Source organism: Lycium ferocissimum, chromosome 3, assembly GCF_029784015.1.
Source record: "Lycium ferocissimum isolate CSIRO_LF1 chromosome 3, AGI_CSIRO_Lferr_CH_V1, whole genome shotgun sequence".
In the NCBI taxonomy this organism is placed as follows: Eukaryota; Viridiplantae; Streptophyta; class Magnoliopsida; order Solanales; family Solanaceae; genus Lycium; species Lycium ferocissimum.
In genome coordinates this window covers 31,624,971-31,635,369 of record NC_081344.1, presented here as the reverse complement: position 1 = coordinate 31,635,369, position 10,399 = coordinate 31,624,971, and positions in this window count along the sequence as shown.

Genomic DNA, 10,399 nt, shown 5'->3' with positions numbered 1-10,399 from the left:
ATTTGCCCAAAACCCTTATCCCACATACCTTTAAAGGGCAAATCTCTTAACATCGACGGGGCCAACCATTCTTTCTCTTACTTCACATTCCTCGTCGTGGTCACTATCCTTTTAGCCCCACCTATCGGCTTCCCGTTCTCCGACCCCACATATTCCTTTTTTGTTCCATCTTCGTCACACTTTATCCAATTCGCATGCCTACCTTTAAATTTTTACTCCAAATAGTCAGTGCTTGCCCGTCGTCCCTCTTGAGGCTTCACTCACTCATGTTTCTTACTTTCACTTTTTTCGACATTTTGATCTCTTTACCTTCCATCCACTCACTTTCTTTCCTTTCCGCATGTCATTACATTAAAACCTCCAAGCCTAACCCGTAAAGTGAAAATAGCGTCGCCTTACCTTGTAACATTTGTACCATTTATTTTTTTGTCACTTGAACTTCATTACCCTTAGATTAACCTTCCATATACTGCAACGTTGGTTGCTGGGATACACATACCCATTGATATATCATATGCATACGTATATATATAATTACTACCATCTCGCTTACAAAATATTTCCAAATGATATTCAAACTACTTTAATTCTAGAGCGTGATGCACCTTTCTTTCTCTTCACTGGTCTAGTCCGCCCGTCCTCGCGACCTCTTAAGGTGTCCAACCACTCCGCATACTCCAATCTCCCTTAGGTCGCTCCAACTTCTCATTTCCTCTTATATCTAAGTTTATAGGAATTTTGTTACACTTCCCATGGTCACCCATCCTAGTATTTCTCTTACCCCAACACGCTTAACCTCGAAACTCGATGAAATCCCGGTGCGTTATCTTTGGTATAATCGTATCCACGCCTCGCATGACCTTCACCACATAATCTAAAGTAAGTTGAAGTATTAACTGCATTCCAAACGTTTTCGTAATCGTCTCCCCCGAATTAGAAAGGGGTCTCTCACTCTTCCGACTACACAATTACTATTTTGGCCTTTTAATTCTCAATATTCACCTTTCATGTTATATCCATTTTGTACTGTTGGATAATCTTGTTAATGGCGGAAAGTTAAGGACAAGGCTAGCTTCCGACTTTGTTTTAAGGTACAAATCGATTATGATTTTATTGGATGGAAATGTTAAGGAAAATTTGGGGTTAAGAATTAATTTTGGAAAGTTAAGAGTTCATGAAATTAAAGGCAAGGTGGAGTGGGCCATAGGGCCACATGTGTGTTATTATTTATAGAAGTATAAGATGATAATTAAATCATCTTTGTCATTTTCATTCAAGAAAATTCTAGAAAACTTTAGAAAATTGGAAAAAAAAGAAAAAAAAAAAGGAGAAGCATGCACATGACCGGCCATGTGCATGCAATTATATATATATATATATATATATATATATATATATATATATATATGTATAAGTGATGAGGAAATAAGACAATTCATCATTTTAAACTTGGAAAATTCATGAAGCTTGGAGAGAAAGAAAAGAGGGGCAACATTCGGCCATGGTGGCCGAACATGGCACCATGGAAAGAGACCAAGAAAAATGATTTTTCTTCTAGTTTTCCCACGAAAATGGAAGGTCCTGTCATATGGAGTAGTTGTTGGAAGAAGAAAACCATTTGTTTTACAAGGAGCAAAGCTTGGCCGAGGAAGAACATGAATGGAGAAGGTATAGTTCAATCTTATTTTTCATGTTTCATGGATAATTTGAGCATGTTGTGATATGTAGAAATGAATGAGATACATGGAAGTGTGATGTTGAGATGTAGCCGTGTATGTGTGTGTTTGACCGTGTACATGTAGAGTTGTGTTGGAATAATGAATTAATGGTGTTCAACATGTTTGTGTGTTGTTGTAATGTGTAGAAGATGAATGGAAACTCATAAAGTATTGGAGTTGAGGTTGGGGCCGAATATGGGCCGAATTGGTATAGGCATGTTGAACTAATTTAATGTAGTATTTTGTCGTTGTTTGTTGTGGATTATGTGATGAAATGGAGGTTTGATCACTTAAATGGAAGTCGTAATTGTTGTGGGCTGATTTAGAACATAATGTGATTTTAATATAGATCTTGTATTGATGGAAATGATGTTGCTAACATATGGAATTATTGATATAGTTTATGAAATTGAAAGAGAGGAATGTGTTGTTATTGTTCTTGTTGAGTTAGAAGGTTTCGGGCAAGCTTGGATGTTGGTTTGGACATCTTAAATTGCCTATCGATATTGTTATTATGATTGTTGGTTTTGGTTGTTGTGATTTGGCCGAGTTGAATTCTCGGGGATGTCAAAATTATGGGGAAATCTTTGAAATTTACGTAGACAAAGTGTTACTTTGGTATTGGATGCTTAAGCGCTCATGGCTAATGGTTGATACCTAATGACGTTATTGTAGATCGGAAGAAGTCGGGACGTAAGTTTGGATTAGCCTAAGGAGCGGCTAAGGTATGTTAAGGCTCATCCCTTTCTTTCAAAGGCATGATTCTTAGATTACGATTTCATAAATACTTCCATAACTTTATTGTTTCAAAAGTCTTGCTTTCAAAAGAATTGTGTGTCCTAAACGAGTCCGAAACTAACGAACGACCGTAACTTTCACATACGGTCTCGGATTGCCATGAAACGTTCGTAGAAGTCTCTATAACGAGTAATAATCTTTAACTTTCATAGGCGGGCCGGATCGGGTTACGCTCGTCCGGGGCCCCGCGACTTTCCTTTGTTGGTTCTAACGACCTATTTTTGAAAGAATTGAAATGTCCGTATCTTTCCAAATGGAGGTTTATGACTCCGTAAGTTTTCATGACAACTCGATGGATATGTTTTACAATGACAACGATGATGTCAAAAATGAGAATATTTTCCTACGATGAATATGATGATGATGATTCCATGATTAAGGCTCCAAGTCTATGATTTCAATGACGATATGAGAATGTTGAGCTATTTCTTGATTTCTCAATTTTATTCATGAATGATGACTATTTTTAAAGATTCCGAAGTATATGAATTGATGCCTTATGATCCTATTACATGTTTCCTCGTGAAGTTATTCTTCATTGACAGTCTCACCTCATAATAATCGTTCCTTCAAGGTGAGACACGGCTGACCATGATTATTCCATAATACATACGGTGAGGTTACCGACCTTACGTCTCTCCGATAGATACATGACTTTCTTCGGCTCTCGTGCATGCTACTTATATGATATATGATATATGATATATGTATATGTATATGGGGAATATGGGAAAGGGCGAGAGCGTTATATACGCGTAACCACTGATCGGTTGGTATAATATGACATGATACCGTCCGGACGCGGGATGCCGGACGCGGGATATGTGGTTATGGATCGGGCCGTACGTTCCTCGGCACTAACTTATATGGATCGGGCCGTACGTTCCTCGGCACTAACTTATATGGATTGGGCTGCACGTTCCGCAGCACTAAGCATGCATGATTCCGCCTAAAAGGCACACCGGATATGCGAACTCTTTTTATTACATATATATGGATCGGGCTACACGTTCGCGGCAATATAATATATATATGGATCGAACGCACGTTACCCGCACTAAGACCAGGCAAGGTTCCGCCCAAAGGGCACTCGGATATGCGGGTTACTCCTTATCTCATGAAATGCCCTATGTTTTCGTCTTGTTACTATTCATGCTTTAAATCCTTCTATATGTTGTTACTCATGCCTTACATGCTCGGTTATGTTGCTCGTACCGACGTCCGCTTTTGTGGACGTATTTGTGTTCATCACGCGCGAGGTACACCCCGGATGAGTTGAAGATATTAGCGAGAAGATGTTCTAGCGGGGATTGGCGAGCCCATTTTCTCGGAGTCTTCTTGCGAGTCGAGCATTATGATATGGTTCCATATTCCATGTTAGTGACTTTGCGAGACGATTGTCGTGTCGTATGTAGTATGTCGGCTTTGTAAGCGGCTCCATAAGCTATTGCGATATATTGTGACGCATTATTCTACGGGTCTTATACGATCACAGGTCTTACTTGATTTGAAAAGGATGAAAAGCAAGTTTGTTTCTGGAAAGTTTTCATTATGTGCTCATGTTATGCTATGAGGGCCCAATATGATTATGAGTGTCACGAGAGTCAGAGGGTTCGCTCGGCCCTAGGTAAGGGTCGGGTGCCCATCACGCCCTAATGAAAATTAGGGTGTGACATTTCATCTGTATATATAACTGCTTTCCCTCCTAGATTTCCAGATTCCCAATGGTACCGACCATACCTTGGTCGCCGTTACTTATAAATACTCGGTTATCGGCCTCTTTGGGTTTTCGCTCGCCACTATTAAATAATAATCTACAACAAATTCACATACATAGAAAATTCCAATAAGGACTCATATACCTGTAGCCGATCGGTCTCTAGTCTGATCTGGTGGACTATAAGGTGAAGTGTACTTCTCGTCATTGTCTACCCACCATCCGCTCGTCTGGCCCTTATCATCTTATATCAACTTGTCCTATACTCTCTCTTTCATCAATTTGTAGCAGTCATAGACGTGTAACCTTTGTTATCTCTTAAATCTTTGGTCCTCGTCCTTCAATTTTAGGAAAATTTTGACAGAGTTTCCTATATTTCTTACTATCAAACTTCAACCCGGAAAAATACATGCAATGCCTCACGGGGCCCTCGATATCGAACATAAATGCAAAGATGATGAAACTTACCTCATGCATCAGAATCGAATATACTTGAACCTTTATCAATTGTCCTTTTATGTTTCCCCGGTCACTTCCTCTTGCATTCATTGGCTATACATTTCAATAATACATGCGACATTCGACCATATCCGACTTATAATCCTTTTTACCATTACTTACCTCTCGCATCGATTCCTTGACTTAAATGCATCTGCGTAATCTTATGTTGAACTTATCATTAAATTATACATGTAACTAATTCCCATCGCTTTACTATAAAATCAGCTTATCTTGATTATGACGAATTCATTCTCATAGAAGATGCACATTTTAATGACGTAGCTTAACCACAGCGACTTACCTACGTAATCCCAATATCACCATCCATTTCCTTTGTCAACACCATTCTTCCGCCGAATCAAAGGTTAGTATAAGGAATTTCATTTCCTATGACTTGGCGCTCAACGCACGATGTAAGATGAGAAAATAAGGTTAATCATTCCTAAATGCCCATGACCTCCTATTTATAAGTGTGACCTTCACACCCATAAATAGGACTGCGCTAAACACGACACGACAACCCTAGAGAACCGTTACGATACTAATTTGTTACACCCCACCCTTGGTAAGGTGTGATTGGCACCCGGCACCTTACGGAAACCGAGTGAACCAACTTATAACTTACATCCTTCGTGTCTCAAATGGAAACAATAGGATCAAAAGGCTAAATACGAACATAATATCATGCATAAGTATATGTACATTGGACCCATGATGCCGACATTACTATCGCCACATTATGACTAAGTTATACACGGGAACGTACGCAAGCAAAGCCTCTATGAACATATTTGAAGTATACAAGTCGAGACAAGGCCCGGACATACCCGAACGAAAATCACACACACACACACACACACACACACACACACACACACACACACACACACATATATATATATATATATATATATATATATAGACTCGGCGTGCTCGGGAAGAAGTGGAGCTCACCAATCGGAATCGGTACGGCAGCCTACTATGGAAGATCCTTGTCTCGTCTATCTACACCTGCGGGCATGAACGCAGCGTCCACAAGAAGGGACGTCAGTACGAGCAATGTACTGAGTATGTAAGGCATGAATAGTAACATATTAAGAGATACCGAACATGAAAAATAATATAATGAACGTATGAAGATAAAGTAATATAAAAGGGATCAACCTGTGCCTCTAAATGCCCTTTTAAGGCGAATGTATAAGATCAGCATCGGAAGACTAGTAGCCGCAGATCTCCAGGAGAGAGCCACACAACCTGCCATTTCCCTGATTCATCCATGTTTTCTCACGTTCTTATGCTGCGCGAGAGGAACTAGAACCCCTCCCCTTTATCGACCACAGTATGGTAGCCAAGAGTATCTATGACATCACAAAGGGCAGAGATGATATGTTGGGCAGGCACAATGCCATCTGCCTCGTCTTCGATGTGCGGAGGGGCCCGACTAGATCGGATATTCTACCTTTAGCTATTATGGGTGCGAGGCAAGCGGTGCGGTCGGCCCACGGATTCGATGCTCCGCGGCCAGGCCCGGCTCCGGCCCTCCACCTACTTCGGGTGGTCCCGCCTCTTCCAGAGCGAGCCCGGCGGGCTTCGGCCCATACCAAGAGTCCCACCAGAACTTGCGAGGAAGATGGTTTTCAATCGAGAAAATTTTAGGCGGTGGTCTGTGACGCAGATAGAAACCGAACGGGCGAGTCAAGCGATCGCTATGACCAGAGCTGAAGTTGTACACAAAAAAAGGCTATTGATGCGGTTTAAGGCCGATAAAGAAGCGAGATGGCTAATGACCACCTACGGATCCACTCTCGGATAGATGGTATTGAGAACGAATGACGGGCGACTAAGACAAACCCCATTGTGGAATTGAGGGCTGTTCGGAGTGAGTTGCGGACACTATAGGATGATGTGCGAGGGGTGAAGGCATAAAAGTGGTCGTTGTGACGGACTGTATTTCGAAAATACACACAGAGTTGGTATAGAGCTTGTATCAGCCGGTTCAGAGTCTACTTGGGGATGATGAGATTGAGGAAACGGTCGATGAGGAGCATGAAGAGGAGTTGGAAGAGGATACCCACTCTTCGGCTAAAGGGAAGCGCAAGAGAGTCGCGCTAGATGATGAAAACCTTGATCCCATTCTCAAGAGTCTTGATCCGTTTGATGCCATGCACCCACAGAATGAGGAGGAAGAGGAGAAAACATTGAAGAAGATCCTACATGAGTCACCGAGTTCGACACCGGAGAGCGACTTTAGCTCGGCCCGTCCCGAGCTTCGCCGACACTTCTCGCTCCATCCGCCGAGGCTTGCTAGTGTTGGCAAGCCTAATACCACCATTTCCCCTACCTCCGAGGTTATCCAACCTCATGATGCTGCAGCAGATCCAAGCGCCTAGTGCGCTCCAGGGTGGCCCTACATTCTATTGATGGATTATATAGATGCCTTGAGGCAACGATGCCCCATGTTTCTAAGTTGGGGGTGTAGGGTAATTCTTTGCTTTTTTATTTTTGGTATCGGATATTGTTTTTTGTTTTTGTTGGTATTGTTTTTGTCTTAAATTGTGATATTAAATATGTGTTTAGGACCACCTCATCGTTCTTTGTCATGTGTTCTTTCTCGGGAGTGTTATTTTATGTTGAAATAGGAGGCATGTTTAGGCTGTTTAGTTAAAAGTAAAGTAAATATGACTTAAGTGGTGGTGGTTCGTGTTTTCTAGCATATCTAAAAGTGTTTTACGAGTCAATGATATCCCTCCGAAACAATAATTTGTGATGTACATCAAGAATGGGTTGTTGATATTGACATGTATGGTTCTTTTAATGACATTGCAAATAAAGGGTGTCCGTGTGTGTGAAATCTTCAAACGGAAGTCAAGTCAGAGTAGATTATTAAAACAATCCTTATGCCATTGTGTTTTGAGTTCTTAGTTTCTATTTATGTATAATGCTTGTAATCTAGAACTTGCCCGGTTGGTCGTGCGTGAATTCTAAGGAGAGTTTGATTGTGAAGTGATCTTAGGCTTTCTTTGTATTAACTCCAAAGCTTTGTTTATCTTAAATGAGCCTAGCATAAAAATCCCTAGTCTCCCATTTTGAGCCTATAGACTTTTTCTTTGATTAGCATTAACTAACCTCCACCCCTTCGTGAATAAACCCATTTGGCACCAAGTCCCTCCTTGATATATATATATATATATATATATATAAATGAGGCCAAAGGCAAATTGGGTGATCATGCGTATTCAAGGAGCATAATTCGGTGTGCTTAGAATAGATATGATAATAAAAAAATAAAAAAATAATAAAAAAATGGTATATATATATATATATATATATATAAGTCCTAAATAAATCACGCGAGGCGTAGGGTCAACAGGAGAAAAGGTGAATGAAGTCAAAATGTAGTGTCAAGGAGGGTGAGTCACCACTATCCAAATATTTATCCTACCCGTCCCTAAGCCAACGTTACAAGCCGCAAAAGTCCTAATGTGATCACGGTCGAGGCTCGTTTCCAAAGTTGAAGGCATTGAAAATAAAGGCAAGCCTATGGTATGTGCAAGTATGGTATGCAAATTTCTTTGTGAGTGTCCTTCTGTCTCTTTAGTCTCTTGTCCCATGTATTTTGTAAATATGTGTGTTGGGACATTCTTTGGTTTGTGTGAGGGCGTAAGGATTGTAGATTGCGAAGGATTGTAGATTGCGAAGTAAGCGCTTTTCGGAAGTTGAAGTTCATGTGCATAGAGACTCCCATACTATGATTGTGTCATTAATTGAGGTTGCATAGTAAATTGCAATTGTTCTAAAATGTGCGTCGTGTGTCACAAATAGGACATGGATAAAAGCCCAATATTTTTCTTGGATTAAAGAGTCTGTGCTAGAAATACATGCCAAAACCACCATAGGCATTCTTATTTTGCTAGATGTCGTGTGTTAGTAGTGAGTCTTGTTGTAGTTGCTTGAGGACAAGCAAAAGCTTAAGTTGGGGGTGTTGATGTGCCGTGAATTTCGGCACATTTTATGTCTTTTTCACTAGAAGTAAGTGTTTTTACATCGTTTCTTATGTTATTTTGGTGTTTTGTAGGGTTGGTTGACTAAGGAACGAAAATGATAAGAAATGCTGAAAAACGGACAACTTGGAGAAAAAGGACGGTCCGTAACTCGAGTTACGAACCGTAACGTGATCCGTACCCTGAGAGGAAAATCCAGATACGTGCCGCTCAAAAGGACGGTCCGTAACTCATGTTACGGGCCGTAACGTGTCTGCACGTAATCTAAAGGAAATTTCCAGTAAGAAGCCTAAGTATTGTCACATGTTACACCCAGAAGGACGGTCCGTAACGCAGGTTACGGGGCGTAACGTCATGGCATAATGCATTGGCCACTGAACACTGAAGCCATGATCCGCTGGAAGATACGGACCGTAACCTGTGTTACGGTCCGTCGCAAGAAGCCGTAACGGTTGACCTAATATCAAGCTGACAAAGGACGGAACCGAAGGACGGACCGTAACCTTTGTTACGGTCCGTAACGATCTTCGAAGGGTGTTTTTGTCCAGAACTTTGGCGTGATTTTTAGCCCTATAAATACTTAAAGTTAGGTTTTTAACATTATATTCTGATCTTTTGGGAGCATTAACTTTAAGCCTTGGATATTTGTGAAGTGGTTGGAGCATTTAAAGCATCAACTTCACCCTCATTCCACATTGTATTAGTATTGTAAGTACATTATGTTAACTTTTAAGCTTTCTTTGTTAACCAAAGTGATGAGTAGCTAATTTTAGTTCTAAGGTTGTGGACGCCATGATGGGTATTAGGTGAATGGGTTTCTACTATTGATATATGCATAATGGTTATGGGTATTTATTCTATCTTTGTGCTTTAGCGTTGGGTAATGATTGCAAGCATTAGCCTAAGCCATTATACTAATTTTTCTTGGTAAAGAGAGTTAGCATTGGTAAGATTGAATAACAATGACTCGGGGCGTTAACCCTCGTTTAATAGACTAACTTAGGAATAAGAACAAGTCTAATTGGCATTATTGGTCGCTATTCGAGTTCAACTCTTTCGCATTTGGAAAAATCATAAAGAGGAAATACGGCCTAACTATTGGGAACATTAGGAAGTCCTTAAGAGATCAAGTGCATACTCTTAGAACAACCATTAGAAGTATATCACAGTGAAACCTGAAGCATAATATCTAATCAAAGCTGGGAACACAACCTTAGTCTCTCTCTCGCATTAATTACAATTCAAGTTAAAGTATTCGTTTACATTACACAACAAATATTTCAAACTATTCGGAATAGGATTAAAGCCTTTAAAGACTAGTATCGCATACAATTAGTACCCTTTTCTCTCCATATTCCCTGTGGGATTCGACCCCAACCTTGTTTGGGTTATTATATTTGACAACGACCGCTTTACGCCACTCATAGGTGTAATTTGAGCGTATCATTTACTCCATGAGGCAAAATTCCGATTTTACCAGGTACATCAGTACAGCAAAAGGGGAAAGGAAAAAACCCTACTTTACGACCCTAGACTTAGAACAAAAAATAACCCCCCGAGCCGGTACAGTGAGCAGCGGCATGTGATACCGACTAGACGACCCCGAAATTCTCCTCGGGGAAGCGAGGGGGCAGACTAGGAAACAGCTCTGGGAATCTTCTTCA